This window comes from Microtus ochrogaster, chromosome 1 (genome assembly GCF_000317375.1).
Source record: "Microtus ochrogaster isolate Prairie Vole_2 chromosome 1, MicOch1.0, whole genome shotgun sequence".
NCBI lineage: Eukaryota > Metazoa > Chordata > Mammalia > Rodentia > Cricetidae > Microtus > Microtus ochrogaster.
The window spans coordinates 78,181,585-78,200,000 of NC_022009.1; the positions used below are offsets into that span (position 1 = coordinate 78,181,585).

At 35.8% G+C, this 18,416-nt stretch overlaps 1 protein-coding gene across 1 annotated transcript in view; it reads right to left on the reverse strand.

The window, feature by feature from the left end:
* The window catches only part of Meox2 (mesenchyme homeobox 2), a 51,275-nt gene that overhangs the window by 6,968 nt on the left and 25,891 nt on the right, over positions 1-18,416 (reverse strand). The gene's annotated exons all lie outside the window — the stretch shown is intronic.

Sequence of the window (18,416 nt, forward strand, 5' to 3'; positions counted from 1 at the left end):
CTCTCTCTCTCTCTGTCTCTCTCTCTCTCTTCTCTCTTCCTGTTTTCTAACCCAGAACTCAATTAGAAGAGTTCTTAACACATCTATAAACACCAAATACAATTTTTAACTTCTAAAATGGTACTGGTCTAATAAAATAAACCAGAGCCTCATCAGAAAACAATTATAGAAATAAAATTTGTATTTCTACATGTACATAAAATCTAAGTATGAGAGAATGTGGAATCCTCAAAGAAGCAATGATTGTGTATACACACACACACACACACACACACACACACACACACACAAATATAAAAAGGAATAAATCTTTAAAAACAGTTAAAGCTTAGACAAAGCATATGAAGAGTATTGCAAAATTGACTGTTCGTTTTATTTTCATTTTAGTTCCTTAATGCAAATAACCATAGTTTTCTCTTATAGTGCCTGCTACTTTGTTCAATAGGAAATTTGTGAACAAAAGTCTGTCCATATGACTTATGCAAGAAGTTTTAATTTTTTATTGTACATGCATGACAAGCACCTGATGTACATACCAAACATCAACTATCCATATCAAATCTTCAACACCATGTAAAATCACAACAGTCATTTGGAACATAGCAATCAACGTTTCTATTCGGGAATTAAAAAACAGAATACAGAATGTTTTATTTAGCTTTTTAATGTCCCTGATAGGTAGGCTTGAAAGTGTATTCTATAAACTAAAACAAAGAATTTGCGTATCATAGAAAAGTTAATCTTCAGTCACCATGAAGACATGGAAAGCAGGCAAATCCAACTCAAGAAATTCATGGCACGTTTATCCTCAGTGAAATACCAACATAATGAACAAAAGATCATGCAAGTCTTCTCCTGAATATCGTTGCTGGTTTCTCGTTGATGTTTACCATCTATACGTGACTTGTGTTGTACTATCCAGTACAAGGAGGTCTCCCATAAGTCCAGAAACGTGATGAAGGAATAATAATGACTAATTAAAAATATAAGCATGATATCTTAATTGCTATTTAATTACATAAATATAATACAATATGATTGAGAAATTATCTCTTCAGTGGCAGTTGCCTTGAGTCCAGTGGTACTTGTTAATGAGCTATTTTTTGTTTTGGTTCTTTTCCTTTCTATAAACCTAAAGGGGATCCAGCTAGTAAGAGAAGTCCCTGCAAAATGAAAACCCACTCTCCACGAAATTTTAAGGCAACCAATTTTGATTGAATCTTATCTAAATCTTAGCTGGCCAGATGTGATTTTTCTCACAGCAGCTGCAATAGCAATGGTTTCTCACCTACATTTTTCACACTTGGCTACTCTTTTATGTTAATGGACCTATAGGAAGTTTCTCTGACTTCTTGTCATTTATGACCACATTTCCAAGTTGTCACTTACTTTCCATATTGGCTAGGATCCTCATCCTGGCTGGTGAAGGTCAGACAGCTTTCTTATTCAGGTTAAAGAATGTTGTTTTTTTTTTAACTTTTTATTTATTTATTTATTTGACTTTATTATGTTCGTTGGTGTGAAGGTGTCAGATCTCATGGAACTGCATTTTCATACAGTTGTGAGCTTTTATTTATTTATTTATTTGACTTTATTATGTTCGTTGGTGTGAAGGTGTCAGATCTCATGGAACTGCATTTTCATACAGTTGTGAGCTGCCATGTGGGTGCTGGGAATTGAACCCGGGTCCTCTGGAAGAGCAGTCAGTGCTCTTAACCTCTGAGCCATCTCTCCAGCCCGTAAAGAATGTTTTATGAAATGCAGTCTGATTATGCAGGATCTGATACCACAGGACCTAGGTGAGTTTCTAATAGGTGACAGCTCACAGGTAGTTATGTTTACATGACGCCAACATACCTGGCTCAAAGTAGAACCGAGAGTTCATCACACACTTGGTTTTAAACTACATATTTGACAACACTCACACTGTTTGTAGCATGAAGCTATTCCAGATGATAATAGCATTTTTGCTCCCTAGGCTACTCTGGCAGACATTAAACTCAAGTCACAGTATGGAATATTCAGTTTCAAGTCCTTCCTAGGACTATCTTGGTTCACATGAATCAAGATTTTTGCCAGCTTGCAGTCATTCTCACTGAGATCTTGGCTTGCAGTTATTTGTATGTAGACAATGTTTTCTTCTTCCCTTCAAGAAAAGCAACTATGAAAGCTGACTGCAAAGTAGCAAGTTTTTCTCATGAGGTGCTCAGCTTGAATGAGTCGTGCTTCGTCTAGTTCAGTATGAATGACTAATGGCTCACACATTCCCGTAAGTAAGCATGAATGAACAAATTCACATTGAGAGAAACCTATTAACTGGTATTTATTTTTCTTTCAATGACATCGCTCTCCTCTAGTTTTTGAAATATTCCAGAATATCTAACAAATACCTTGCATACATACAAAACATGTGATATGCTTATACAGACAATCATTGTGGCAAGAGATGCACAGCACCAGGCTTATATAAGTAGTAGCTGGATTTCAGCAAAAATCTCACTATAATGCAGTATTTCAATCTAAAAACACTTAATGCAATGACCAATCCCTATGCAAAATTGCAAGGAAGGGAAGTCCATTGAACAAAATGAAGTGAGCTTTGCACACTTATATTTTCAACAAGCACAGAAGTAATCATTGAGTTGAAGCTAACATGAAGAGCAGCTATGTGCTTCTTGGAGAGGAATAGCAATTGAGTTAGGTATCACCATTGACCCTTTATCTACTGCACACTTTCATGGTGGGACATATGATACTGGTGTCCTATTAGTCCACAATGTTCCTAATCTTTACCCAGACCCAGAAAGAAAATTATCATATGTACTCACTCGCAAGTGGTTTTAAAACATAAAGCAAAGAAAACCAGTCTACAAATCACAATCCCAGAGAACCTAGACAACAATGACTCTAAGAGAGACATACATGGATCTAATCTACATGAGAAGTAAAAAAGACAAGATCTGAGTAAACTGGGAACATGGGGACCATGGGAGAGGGTTGAAAGGAAGGGGAGAGGAAGGGAGGGTGCAGAGAAAAGTGTAGAGCTCAATAAAATCAATAAAAAAGAAAAATGCTTTTTAGAATAGCATCCGTTGGACTTGCGTTTCCAGTAATCTTGAATTTAAATTACTTCTTTATGCTTTACAAAGTTATCACTTGCTAAACCCAAATCCCCCACTATTATCACTTGACTGCCTATTCTTTGCTGGAAAATAGGTAGGAAGCTTGGATGAGGATTTTGGCAAATTTCAACTCGGCTTCCAAATGTTTCACAGCTGTTTCAACTAAGGCAAAGCTCTGTCTTCTCCACATCCTCTTCCAAGTGGTGGTGTTGTGTGTGTGTTGGGGGGAGGGAGTGAGATCTAGAATCAAACTGCCTTCATTTCTTCTGTACCACCATAAACACAATCTCAAAAAATTCCACAATAGATCCCAGCATGAAATAGTACAACTGCTATTTTGTTGTTGTTGTTGTTGTTGTTGTTGTTTCAGACACTTTTGTGTATCAATGGGTGCACCTTAGCATCCTTGCTGCACTGAGGGCATGTTGTCTTATGTCTTCAGGTTTCTTGGCAAGCCCAAATCCCTATCCTTTTTCTAATTGAAGATTTGGGGACTTTGCTAATTGAAGAAGCCTGCCCTGCATCTGTGAAGGACTGAAGCTGCTCTCCAAGAATCATTTCTGTCTAATGTTTAGAACTTTTCCGGTGTGACATTTTATTTTTCTGAGAACAAAAGAAAGCTAAAAGACATTTTTCTTAAAGACAAGAGATATATAGAATCAATATGCTCATCCATGGTACAGAATGCTATTTAATGTAAGATAAATAATAAAACATGGTGAGCATAGAGTCTATAATTTAGCTATGGCTATAAAATACTGAAATGAAGTGATTTTATTTTAGGATGACAAATAATTCTGATTTCCAGAAATATTTCAACATCAATTCATCAATTCTCATACTCAAAAGAAAATAATGAATTAAGTCAAGTTCAAATGCTTCTCTAGGGAATCTGGAAGACAGAAACAGAGAGAAGTTGCAAAAAAGTAACATTGAAAAATAGTTTCTAAACAATACAAATTTAATAAATGACACAAATTTGATAAATGTAGTAGGTATGAAATTTTTGAAAACAAGAAATTCAAAATTTACATTACAGAAATACATCCACCCTTTAAGCCCTGACCCTTCATATATGGCTGCTTTGCCGGGGCAGGCAATGACTTGCTTTGGCAGCTCTTTGCATTTCTGAAATGCACTGGAAAGCAAAACAGTATAATACAATATTTATTCTTGCTTCTTCCTTTTATTTTTGGTAATTTTAAGATGATGGTAGTCAAAGAAATTTTGGCCAATTTGAATGAAGTAATTATTCCATCATTTTACTTGCTCATAACTATGAGTTAGGAAATAAATTTACCCAGTAAGTCACAGCCTCATGGTGATACACAGAATATAGAAAAGGGTTAATTTAAGTTATAAGAGGTAGCTAGGAGGAAGTCTAAAACATTGGCCAAATGGTGTTGTAATTAATAAAGTTTCTGTGTGATTATTTGGGTATGGTGGCTGGGAAATGAATGAGCAGCATCCACCTATATTCTAAGATATCAAGGATGCCAGTGATATTCAGGATGCCCAGGATACCAGGGATGCCCAGAATACCAAGGATTCTCAGGAGGTCCATGAAGAGTTCCCAAGACAAAATGAATTCAATGGTAATTGCATTATTTTTTGTTTCATTTTTCTTTCTTTAGGCATGTTCTTTGTTGGTGGTTGTGGTCATGGTTTTGTTTGTTATTCGCTTGTCTTATTGGTCTTTTGCTTGTTTGTTTTGATATGTGTTTTGTTGTGGATTTTTGATTTGTTTCCATTTCCGTTGCTTGTTTTGGCATCATGTGTTTGTGTGTGAGCATGCATGTGTGTGTGTGTATGTGTGTGTGTAAGAGAGAGACAGAGATGAGAAAATAAAGTGGGGTGGACAGGAGTTGCAGCAGATCTAGGAAGTGTTGGGAAAGGAGAAAACATGATCAAAATGTATTGAATAAATTTTAAGAAAATAAAACCAGGAGCTAAGGGTGTAGCTAAAGGCAGAATGTTTGTGTATTTATAAGCCCCCAGGTTTGGCCCATAGTGCTGCCTATAAACTTGGATTTGATTAAAATGTGGCCAGTTAAGCTTATAAAAGTGCAGAAAAGCAAATTTTTAAAAATTTTTACTTTATTTAAATAAAATATTTATTACACTACTTTTTTCATTAATTTTACCTACTAACCACAGTTTTCCCTCCCTCCTCTCCTCCCATTTCCTGACTCCCATCTGCCCACTCCCCCATCCATTCCTCCTCCATCTCCATTCAGAAAGAGGCAGGCCTCCCATGGGTTTAAGGAAAGCATGCATCAAAAAGTTGAGGTAAGACCAAGCTCCTCCCACTGCAAAAAGGCTGGGAGAGGCAATCCAGCATAGGTAACAGGTTTCTTGAAGCCAACTAAATTCCAGGAACTGGTCCTGGTTGCACTGCTAGGAACTCTATAAACAGGCCAAACTACATAAGTGTCATGCACATGTAGATAGCCTAAGTAGATCCCATACAGGCTCCTTAACTGTTTGTCAGAGTCCATCTGCTCCCATGAGCTCAGGCCAGCTGTCTCTGTGGACTGTCATGATCTTGACCACCCTGACTTGTCCATCCCTCCTCCCTTTCTTCAGGAGAACTCCTGGAGCTTGGGCCAGTGCTTGGCTGTGGATCTTTGCATCTGCTTCCATCAGATGCTGGATAAAGGCTTTCTGAGGGTAGTCATGATCTGATTACAGGGGAAAGCCAGTTCAGACACTCTCCCCACTATTGCTAGGAGTCTTAGCTGGGGTCGTACTTGTGGATTCCTGGGAGTTTTCCTGGTACCAGGTTTCTCCTTAACCCTGAAATGGACTGCCCATCAAGAAGTCTCTTTCATTACTCTCCGCTTCCACCCTGTCCCTAACATGCCTCTAGCACCCAGCCATCCCAATCCATTCCCTCCAGTTCCCTTCCAACCATCCTCCCACTCTCACCCCTAGATTACCCAGGAGATCTCTTCTCTTTTCCCTTCCTAGGGCAATCTATGTATCTCTCTTTGAAACCTCTTTGTTATCTAGCCTCTTGGGGCTGAGGATTATAGGTTGTTTATCCTGTACTTTACTCCTAATACCAATTTATGAATGAGTGCATACCATGTTTGTCTTTCTGTGTCTGGATGACCTCAGCCAGAATAACTTTTTTAGTTCCATCAGTTTGCCTGCCAATTTCATGAGGTCATTGTTTTCTACAGCTGTGAACTACTTCATTGTGTAAATGTACCACCACATTTTCCTTACCCATTCTTTTCTTGGGAAGCAGCTAGGTTTTTTTTTTTCCCACATTCTGGCTATTACAAATAATGCTGCTTTGAACATAGTTGAGCAAGTATTCTTGTGTTATGATTGAACATTCTTTGTGTATATGCCCAAGATTGGTGTCTCTGGGTCTTAAGAAAGATTGATTAACATTTTTTCTGAGAAATTGCCACATTGATTTCCAAAGCAGCTCTACATGTTTGTACTCCCAGAAGCAATGGAGAAATGTTCCCCTTACTCCACATCCTCTCCAAAAGCTGTCATCAGTGCTTTTGATCTTAGTCATTCTGACAGGTGTAAGATGCTATCTCAAAGATATTTTGTTTTGCATTTTCCTGATGACTAAGGATGTTTAACAATTACTTAAGTATATTTTGGCCATTTGAGATTCTTTGGTTTAGATTTCTCTGCTTAGATCTGTACTCCATTTTTAAATTAGATTATTTGCTATTTGAATGTTTCTTTATCTGTTTTGGAGATCATCCATTATGTGTGATTCACATCTGTATGCTGTGAATATCGCTTGTTAATAAAGAAACTGTCTTAGGCCTGTACAGGGCAGAATATAGGCAGATGTGGAAAACTAAACTGAATGCTTGGAGGAAGAAGACAGAGTCAGAAAGAAGCCATGTAGCTCTGCATGAAACAGACACTGGATTGAACTTTACCCAGTAAGCCACAGCCATGTGGTGATACACATATCAATAGAAATGGGTTAAGTTAATATGTAAGAGCTAGCCAATAAGAAACTAGAGCTAATAGGCCAAGCAGTGGTTTCATTAATACAGTTTCTGTGTGGTTATTTTGGGCTGAGCAGCCTGGAATAAACAATTGGCCTCCTTACAACGCAGCCCTCTGATAGATGTGGGGCTGATGAAGAACTTTTACCATTCTATAGTCGGCAATTTTGTCTTATTAACAATGTCCTCTGCCTTACAGAAACTTTTGATCTTCAGGAGGTCTCATTAATTAATATTAATTTCAATGTCTGTACTATTGGTGTTATATTCAGGAAGTAGTCGCTTGGACCAATGCATTTTAAGATACTTCCCACTTTCTTTTCTATTAGTTTCAGTATAACTGTATTTATGCTAAAGTCTCTGATCCACTTGGACTTGAGTTTTATGCATAAGGACAGATACAGATCAATTTGCGTTCTTCTACATGTCATTATCCACTTATGCCAGTAGCATGTGTTGAATATTCTTTCTTTGGGTTTTTATTTTTGCGTTGCATAATTTTGGCCTTTTTGTCAAAAATCAGGTGTTCATACGTGTGTACATTTATGTCAGGATCTTCAATTGGATTCATTCTATTGATCCATATGCTTATCTTTATGCCAATACCAAGTTATTTTTATTACTATAGCTCTATAGTATAGCTTAAGGTCAGGGGTGGTGATACATCTAGAAATTCTTTTCCTATATAGGATTATTTTAGCTATCCTTTTTTTTTCTAATTTCTCCATATGAAGTTGAATGTTCTTCTTCCAGGGTCTGTGAAGAATTATGTTGGGATTTTGATGGGGACTGCACTAAATATGTAGATTGCTTTTGGTAGGATTGCCATTTTTGTTATTTTGATCCTACTTATCCAAGAGCATGGGAGAGTTTTCCATTTTCTGATATCTTCTTCAATTTCATTCTCAAGGACTTAAAGTTTTTGTCATACAGATCTTTTACTTGTTTGGTTAAAATTACCCCAAATATAATATGTGTGGCTATTGTAAAGGGCGTTGTTTATCTTATCTCTTTCTCAGCCCAATTATCATTAATATATAGAAGGGCTACTAATTTTTGAGTTAATTTTGCATCCTGCTACATTACTAGATGTATTTATCAGCTGTGGGAGTTTCCTGGTAGAAATTTTTGGTCACTTATCTATACCATCATATCATCTGTGAATAGTTGTACTCCTTTATTTCCAATTTGCATTCCCTTGATCTCCTTTCGTTGTTTTATTGTTGTGTCTAGAACTTTAAGTACTATATTGAATAGATATGGAGAGAGTGGACAGCCTTGTCTTGTTCTTTGTTTAAGTGTTGAATTTCTCTCCATTTAGTTTGATGTTGGCTATTGGCTTGCTGTATATTGTCTTTATTATTTATATATGTTCCTCGTATACCAAATCTCTCCAAGACCTTTATCATTAGGGGAACTGGAATATTTATATTATAATCCACCCAGAATCAGGTATGAATATTCTATGATAAGATTATTGAATGCTGTACATATATGAAGACGTTATTGTCTAATATAATAGCAATGAGTATTCTATCACCCTGTGACTTACAAAGGAGGCATTATATATAAACACCTTTGCTGTGGGACAATGCTCTTGTACACTGTAAATTTGCTTATATTTGCTTAACAAAATGCTGACTGGCCAGTAGCCAGGCAGGAAGTATATTCAGAGTCACCAGACTAAGAGAATTCTGGGACAAAGAAAGGCAGAAATGCAGTCACCAGTCAGATGTAGAAAAAGCAAGATGAGAATGCCTTACTAAAAAAAAGTACCAAGCTAAACATAGATAACAATTATGTGCTAATTTAAGTTGTAAGAGATAATTAGTAGGCTAACGAGTTTATAATTAATATCAGCCTCTCTGTGTTTCTGAACTGAATGGCTGTGGAACTGGGCAGGATAGAAACTTCTCTCTACGCACCTTCACTGAATTTAATATCTGAGCTCTTACATATAAAGGATATGTGATTTCTTGCTGGAATATAACTTTCTTGCACATCATTTATGATGCACATCTTAATGTGTTTTATCTTATGTGTAAATGTGTTCTCTACTTATCTTCAAATAATTTCCAATTATCAGAAAACCACTTTAATAAATATTTGTCCAATATGACAGTATTTAAGCATAATTACTACTAACATCGACATGATATGAGTTGGCTATCTTTGCTTCCAAAATTCACATATTTAGGATGGAGGCATGATATAGAGAAAAAAGTAGAGACTTTGAAGCATATAGATTTCAGATGGAAATTCTCAGTTTATGCTTGCTACCTGTGTGGTCTTGTAAACCTGTTAAGTCACTTAAAATTAAGTTTCTCCATCAACAAAGCACATAAGTGACTGTTGTAAATAGAAAAATTGAAATATATAAAGTACATATATATGACACATGGTATCCATTCAGTGTTGTACACTAATAACTAATGACATTAAGCTTGACTGCCGGTCTGTGCGATTTGATTAACTAAAATTCTACTGTCAACTCAATTGGATTTATCAGTTTTGTTTGAATCACCTCTTATTTTGTACCTACATTTAGTTAAGGACAAATGCATCTTTTGTCATTAAATATGGAGATGATTTTGGAAAGGGGATGATTTATTTTCTAGCCCTTTTTCTGATTGTGTCTTTTTAAAATGTGGCTACTTTAAGAAACTATTTACTAGTCCAAAAGGAGTCATTAAATTTTCTTTGACACAGTTAGTGGTTTTTGCAAGTCATATATTGCATAATTTTTATACTTTACTATTAAAGAGGAGAGCCAAAAATCAAAACACAAATTGTTGAATTTTTAGCCTGTGTGGCATATTTTTATTTTAAAAGTAAATTAAATTAAAATTTAAAGATCTGTTTTTGTGGAATGCATGTGAATATGTGTGCATATACTGAATATTGAAATATACTGCTTTTTAAAAATGGGTCTCACATTTGTTTAGTCAAGGTCATTCTATTTCAGTGCCCAGATACATAAAATACATCAGATTTTCTGGTTATCAGTTACATATACAACATCAGAATCACTTAAACATAACTTGAGATGGATCCTATTTTGTTATGTGCAGGTAAAGTGGCCATGCTTTGTCTGACTTAAATTATTTGGCATTTGTTCACCATAAGGAATTCCAAACCAGTCAGTTATACTTAGGACAGCTGGTCCTCACAAGTCCCAAGAGTCAAACTACTTGTTCCTAGATCTCCACTAACTATATCCAGAGCCTAGCATTAAACTATTTCACAAGCCAAATCCTAGCATACAGAAATGGTCTTAAAATGATCTGTATCCACCTAGGAATGAAAGAAAGTATATGATCAATAATAATGAGTAAGGATCTCCCTCAAGAAGGAGTGTAGTGGCTAAACAGTTTTACACAGTGATATCTAGACTGATGACATTCTTCACACTTACAAGCCATCTTTCTTGCTCTGTTGACCAACAATCAATTTTCAAAGATCAGGTGAAATCGCAATAGTGGTGCTTCTGCCACTGTGGAGAACAATTCTAAGACCTGCTACACGTTATTGGGAAAGACCTTTTAATACTTATGCAAGATATGGAATGTAGTCACCATAGGTTGTTGCAGTGTTTAGCAATTGCCCACATATGAACATTTTTCTGGGGTTTTTATTTTGTCCTATAAAATCGTGAAATAGTTATTGTCAAGAAAAGAATCACCCTTTGGTCTTTAAATATTATGATCTCTCACCAGGAAAAAATAAATAATAATTTCAAATGCCCATAGATGCAACTATTTCCTATTAAGATAGATATTAAAATTATTTTTGCTTCAAATATTTGTACGTTGGACTTATTTAAGGTATCACAGTTAGTATTGAGGTAATATAATCTCTGAATTTATTGAGGGCTATCAACAAGGAAACAAAGAAAGTGTTTCCCAAGGTATTTTTTCATAAATGGGTACTGGACTAAATATTTCAAACATTCAAGTGATTCACCTCTAGCAAGTACTGTTAATTTTTTTTAAAAAAAACTAGAGACAATTATCATAAGATAGTATACAATATTATTTCTAAGAAATATATAATATTGTATAGCATGCACCTTAAATATGTGCTTGTCGTATAGCAAGAAATCCCCCATGTTTTACAGATTTATGCCTCTAAGATCAAAGGGATTCTTCAGGAAGTTGATTCTTGTCATGAAATGTTCAAACCTAAAATGTTTTAAGGTAAATGCTCTAATTAATACAGTAAACAACAATAATAAACCCTAATGCCCACTCTTGTAGTGAAAGCAATGAATATCAAGATTGTAGCAGACTTGGCATCTAATGTTCTTTTCTGCCAAAAGTTTATTAGCCTAGGATTGCTGGTTCTTTCATCACCTTATAGTAGTTTCTATCGAAAATGATATGACAATTTGACTGTAGTTCACCAGTTTCCTTGGAAATGTATATAAAACTCTATATTTGAAACATTTTGATATTATTTTGACATTTTTTGCAGAATATAATTGTTTTTCACTATAAACCACAATTGATGTTCTCCATTGTTTCTCTTGCACACACATACACTCAAACATATATGTACACACATACACACACACACACACACACACACACACACACACACACACATCTGGTTTCTTCCACTCTGAAATATGCAGTTTATGTGGACTATGAACTCTATTTTTTATTATTTTTATTGAGCTACATATTTTTCTCCAATTCCCTTTTGCCCTCTCCAATGGTTCCCATGCTCCCAGTTTACTCAGGAGATCTTGTCTATTTGTACTTCCCATGTAGATTAGATCCATGTATGTCTCACTTAGGGTCCTCATTGTTGTCTAGGTTCTCTAGGATGGTGAATTGTAGGCTGGTTTCCTTTGCTTTATGTCTAAAGCCGTTTATAAGTGAGTACATATGATATTTGTCTTTCTGAGTCTGGGTTACTTCATTCAATATGGTGTTTTCTAGCTCCATCCATTTGCCTACAAATTTCAAAAGGTCATTAATTTTTTTCTGCTGCACTCCATTGTGTAAATGTACCACATTTTCCTTATTCATTCTTTGGTTGAGGGGCATTTAGATTGTGTTCAGGTTCTGGCTATGACAAACAAAGCTGCTATGAACATAGTTGAGCACATGTCCTTGTGGTACTAATGAGCATACTTTGGCTATATAACCAAAAGTGGTATTGCTGGTTCTTGAGGTAGGTTGTTTCCAAATTTTCTGAGAAATTGTCATACTGACATCCAAAGGGAATGAACCAGCTTGAACTCCCATCAGCAATGGAGGAGTGTTCCCTTTACCCGACATCATCTCCAGCATAAGTTGTCCTCAGTGTTTCTGATCTTGACTATTCTTATAGGTGTAACATGGAATCTCAGAGTTGTTTTGATTTGCTTTTCTCTGATGGGTAAGGATGTTGAGCTTTTCCTTAAATGTCTTTCAGTCATTTTAGATTCTTCTGTTGAGAGTTCTCTGTTTAGGTCTGTACTCCATTTTTTATTGGATTATTTTTTTCTTTTGATGACCATTTTCTTGATTTTTTTTTTGTATATTTTGGAGATCAGCCCTTTGACGTGGGGTCTGTGAAGATCTTTTGCCTTGTCTAGTGTGTCCTTTGCTTTATAGAAGCTTCTTAATTTCAGAAGATCTCATTTATTAATTGATGAACGTCTTTTGTAACAAGTAGAAAGTGCTTTCAACTTATCTGATAAAATATGTCAAAATTTACTAGAATCTAAAATTTTGTTTTCTGACAATATCATAACTCAACTTACTTTTATGCTTATTATCAGTTTATATGTTCTCTAGCATATATTAGTTATAAAAGACTACTTTATTAAAATAGTATGTATGAGGAGGCAAGATGCTTTTACACAATGGAAAGGCATAGTTCTAGAATTCATAATGAACATCATATCACAAATTTGAGAATATTCCTTGGATTAGAAGTTTAAACAGTGAAAGAGTAATAATCAGAATATAGAAGTTGTACATGCATTAGTGGAACTTCCATTGCTCCTTTTATTTGAAGTATATTAGCCTTACTCACATTGTATTGTCATGAACTATTTTGATGGTTCTGAAATATCATGTCAACACACGAAACATTATGTAATCAATATATATATATATATAAGCATTATCCAAACAATAAATAAAATCATATCAATGGTGTTACATTTTGAAAATTAATACTACAAATATACACAATTTATTAAACCACAGATTAAGTTTAAACGTATGATGTTGAAAAGTAACACTTGACAATTAGAAAATGTTTGATTTAGATGTTTCAATAATTCAGTAAGGAATCAATGTGTCCTATTTTTAGGCTAATAGAATTGATAAGTATTATTCTGTAACAGTTTTGCATTTTCTGTTGTAAGGCATTCACACAATAGTTCCCACCACTTTGTGTTACTCAAACTTTGAACATGGATGTTGGAAGAATACTGTCATAGCTCAATTGCCCATAATCTGTTTGCCTCATGAACTCATTATCATGGTGCCCGAGGAAAGTCTTCATGCCTTGCCTTTTAGTAAGAGATGCTCATAAACATAGAGCTTAAGAATTATTCATATAGATTTGCTCAACCAGCATGAATAATTTGCTTACATTATATAAGAGCCTACTATGATTATTCAGTTTCTTTGTTGTGCCATGTACATGATTTTTTTTCCCCTAGGCCAACTAATGTGCAAACAGACATTCTGAGGGGTGTGATCTAGGCTCTAAAATGTAGAAAGGCAAAACTCAATTTTACGGCGCATGAAAGTCAAGCTTCTAGAATGGTTATTGCTTGTTTGTGGCAATGTTCTGTGACTTAAACATTGTCATTATTTGTGAAAGTCAACAATAAATCATGAAAAAAATTAATTACTCTCATCTTTCCAAATGTGCTACAATGTAATTTCTAACTTTAAAAGATAATTAGTAGAACAATAGGTCCTTTAAAATAACTTTTTAAAAGATTATCACACATACCTTAGACCATTTTCCTATAAGGAATTGACTTCAGAAATCTTCCATTTTTTAAAATTTCTTAGTTTATAGGCCATGCTTTCAAGTGTGAATAAAACAAAAATCAAATAACAGAAATGTAATAGTGTCAGAAGAACTTGGGTTACTGCCTCATTGAGTATGGAAATCCGGACTTTAAATGCTGGATATTAAGTTGTTAATCTTATTAATCCAATGAAGCTAGAAACAATTCCATAGCAATCAACCTCATCCTTGCTGGCATGCTTTTCTCCATATTAAATACATACTTGTCGAAAAGGGAGGAAAAAAACAAGTCTTCAAGGCATAAACAGCATTTACTCCTCTTAGGTAGCAAAATATGATGCATTTACAACCACAACACAGCTCCTTAAAATCAAAATTTTATTAAAATTAATTAAAGATGATTTTAAACATGGAGGATAGAAATGTGGGAAAGTGGCACCTTTCTCTCTTAAAAATAGAGCCAGTTGCTCATAGAGAATAACTTTTTAAATTTTATTTATTTATTTTCCTGCTGCTGCTGAGGAATCAAACCAAACCAAAGAAAACAAAAAATGAGAATGATCTGATGCAGTGGATAGACAAGGGGCTGTCTGGAAGCACGAGGATGAGGATGCTTCTTTTCCAAGTGCTGCAGTCATGGCTGGGTCCAGAGGAAAGGATAGTAGATGGCCAGAGAATAGGATCTGGGTCCTTTATTGTCGTCATTAAAGTCTTACATAAAACTGTCTCCACATTCCATAAAAATGCCATGGTGCTTCAGGAAAAATACAGACCTGAGACAATAGTTTATTTTGGCTGGAATTAAAGTTCCAGAACTGAAGAGTTACTGCCAGAAATAGGAACCAGCTTTGAGAAAACTTTCAGTGACCTAGGATGTAACAGAAGTGTTCCCACAGTCACACTCCAGAGCTTGGGGTCTGAATCAAGGCTTCTTTGTGATGGACCTATGTGAGGTATAATTAATCACCCATAGGAAGTGAAGAGGCTTGGGCTGGGAGTCTTGTTACCCAGGGAATTCCCTCTTCCTCTGGCACCCACTTGACAGCACGGCTATAAAATAGGAGCAGAAATGTTGCACCCTATAAATGATTAATCAGGGCCGATTTACATGAAATTAAGTTGTTCAGAAGCTAAGATATCCTAGACCTGGATTCAAAAGGATCTCCTAGAGCTCTCTGGCCATTACTCCTCTATTTCCTCCTCTGTTTCCCTTACTTTTCCCTTTAAAATATGGAGCTCTCTGTAAGCAGTGAAGTTTTCCACAATTTCTAAATCTTACACAGGTCATAATTTTCAAGATGAATAAGCACTCAATAAATATTCATTGAATTAAAAAAGCAAAGTATTATGTTAATCCTCAGGAAACAACAACATAGCATTCACTTAGCAATGGGGTTTCTAAAAGTACTGCTCTGGGCAAAGGCAAGAGTTAAAAGTAAACACAATAATAGCTTTAGAAATCAAATAATATATGTAATAGCTGATAAAACAAACATATGATCAAAGCAGCAAAAACTTCGCATAAATCAAGGATTTCTGAAAGACTTCATGATGACAGAAAATACAGTCCAATTGGAAGAATGTTTTACTAGCATGAACTAGGCTCTGAGTTTGAATCCCAGCACAAAATAAATAAACTATGGAGGTGCATATCTGTAATCCCAGCATCTGGAAGCTAGAGGCAAGAGGGTCAGAAGTTCAAGGCCACCTTAAGCTAAATAGTAAGTTCAAGACAAATGAGGTTTGCATGAAACCCTATCTCCAAACAAAAGCTAAAAGCTTCGTGTCCCTCTCCAGATTCTAGCTGGATAAGTGTAGTATTTTTCCTGTCATCAAGTAATCTTCCCTTTGTGATAGAGACCATTACAAAAAGCCACAACTGATATCAATACCAATTGATATACACAAATCTTCTGCAGCTGATCTCCTGGATCCTTTTGGAAGAGAAAGCAGAAAGAATGTAAGAGATCAAGAAGTTAGCTGTAAGAATGTGTCTCCTAGAAATATCAGAGAACTTGTACCCATAAAGTCTCACCAACAAGGCTGCCTAAACAAGACCCGGAAGCTCAGGAGGCCTCCATCTTAGACTAGGGACTATAGGCAACTAAGGAATGTTGGCTAGACTTGAAAACAAACAGGTAGCATTATACAGACCAAGCAGCTTATGACCTGTATTATTGGTATAATTTAGAATACACACACACACACACACACACACACACACACACACACACACACACCTTAACACATAAAGAAAAAGTGATTATGAATTTGAGAGCAAGGACTGACACGTAGGAGTTGTTAGAGGGAAGAAATGGAGGTAAATGGTGTAATATGATCTCATGAAATGTAAAAAAAAATGAAAATTGAAAGGAAGCAGAAAGAATCATGGATAAATTATGTGCATTTGTGATGGTTCTTAAAACAAGGGAGTAGGGAGAATCCCTAGAAGATGGAAGACTTTTCCAGGTGACAGCAGAATAAAAGCAGAACTTTGAATTATGGGCTGACTCTTGAGAACAGGAAGACAGGCCTGGGGATGACATACAAGTAGGCATGACAAAGGTCATGCCGTGAGGAAAGGTTAATGTCATAGGACTCCTTCAGTGATCCGCAGACTGAGGGGAGTACCGAGGTATGTTTAGATGCTACTTCATGGCAGCCTGGAGGTTAGTGCAAGTACAAATTTAGAGACTGACCTAAGGAACTGGGGCCATTGTGAGTAGGTCACAGCACTCAGCAGGCCTCCAGCATGGTTTGACATTCCTGAATTAGTAAAGCAGAGCTCTTCCCTCCTCATCACACAGCAGAGATAAACATAGAGCTACATCTACATATGTTAACCATCGTGCACTTCATTCTGATTTCTCAAATTTGGTTGCTATGTAGCTCCAAACGTTCAGTTCCAAGGTTGTTGACGAACAGTAGTTGGGTAAGAAAGGATGCTCACATCCCTGCCCTTACCATCTCCCACTGGAAATGCCCACGTGGAGGCTTTTTTCATCCTTTGCAATTCAGTGTGTGATGCATTCAATGTTTTCTTCACAAAAATCACATGAACCTTCTTTCCCAGCCTTCCAAATACTATCCTAAGCTTCCTGTTTACAATCTCATTAAGTCTGCCTTTTCCCTTTGATCAGAACCTCTTAGTGTCAATTTTCCATGCAAATTTTCTTTGAAAAATGGGACCCCATTTTTTTGATAGCATTATTGCAATGCTTTCTAAATCCAATTCACTTCTTACCTTGTGTTCTCGGCACTGGCCATTGGTTTTTACCTTATTTTTTATCTTTTTTCTTGTAGTTTAACAAACATCATGTATGCAAAAGACAGTGGCCTTATCAACTGAACCCCAAAACTTTTGCTGGATACAATTCCATCTTCTATAAAGGAATTTTTATTAGCATCATCTTTACTGAGTGCTTCCTATGTGCCATACCTCCTCCAAGAAGATTATCTAGTATATGGGTTCATCTACTCCTTATAATACTCTGGTTGAGTTAGATGACTGGGTTGTACTCTTGTAGGAGATAAAGAGACCTTGAGATAAACATGGCTTCTCTATCATGTGCTTCCACCCTGATATTCTGACCTCCCACAAACACAAAGGCAATCAGGCCAAGCTATCCTGAAATGACAACTAAGAACTCTAGAGCTGAAACAAGCCTTTCTGCTTTGTAAGTTATATACTTTATGTACTTTGCCACACTAATGGAAATCTGACTGAACACCATTTGAATTTATAATATTGTTCTTTATAAATGAAATATGATAGGTTTTCCCCTACTACTGCTATAAAAAATTTCTGAGAATTTTTTCTGTCTAAAGCATTTACAGAGAAGGTTGTCTACTTTGGTAACCACCGTAGCTCATGCAAAGAATGAACAACAAAATTTTAAGACTCATGTGGTTGGTCAAAAGATTTTTTTTTTTGGTGGCAAGCAGAGTAGTTTTGTTTAACACAAGCAAAAAAGATAAAATTATTGTAGTCTTCTACAATCTGTAGAATGCTATCTGTAGGCATAAACAAACTTTGATCACAATATATACAAATACACAGCAAAACGTCCCCAAAAACACCATAGGGACATTTTTTCATGGTGAGTAAAATTAATGGTATAGAGTGCTAATAGTTCTGAAACAGAACCAGGTAATTGGATCAGTGCTAAGACAGTACAGAAAATTATCCCATAAATAAGAAATTGTGAATATTTATCATCTGCTTTTGTAGAAAACATATTGAGTGACACATTTAAAAGTGAAAGATTACAGGCCAAGTGTATGGCACATACATGAACCCCTAACTAAGATATGGAGGCAG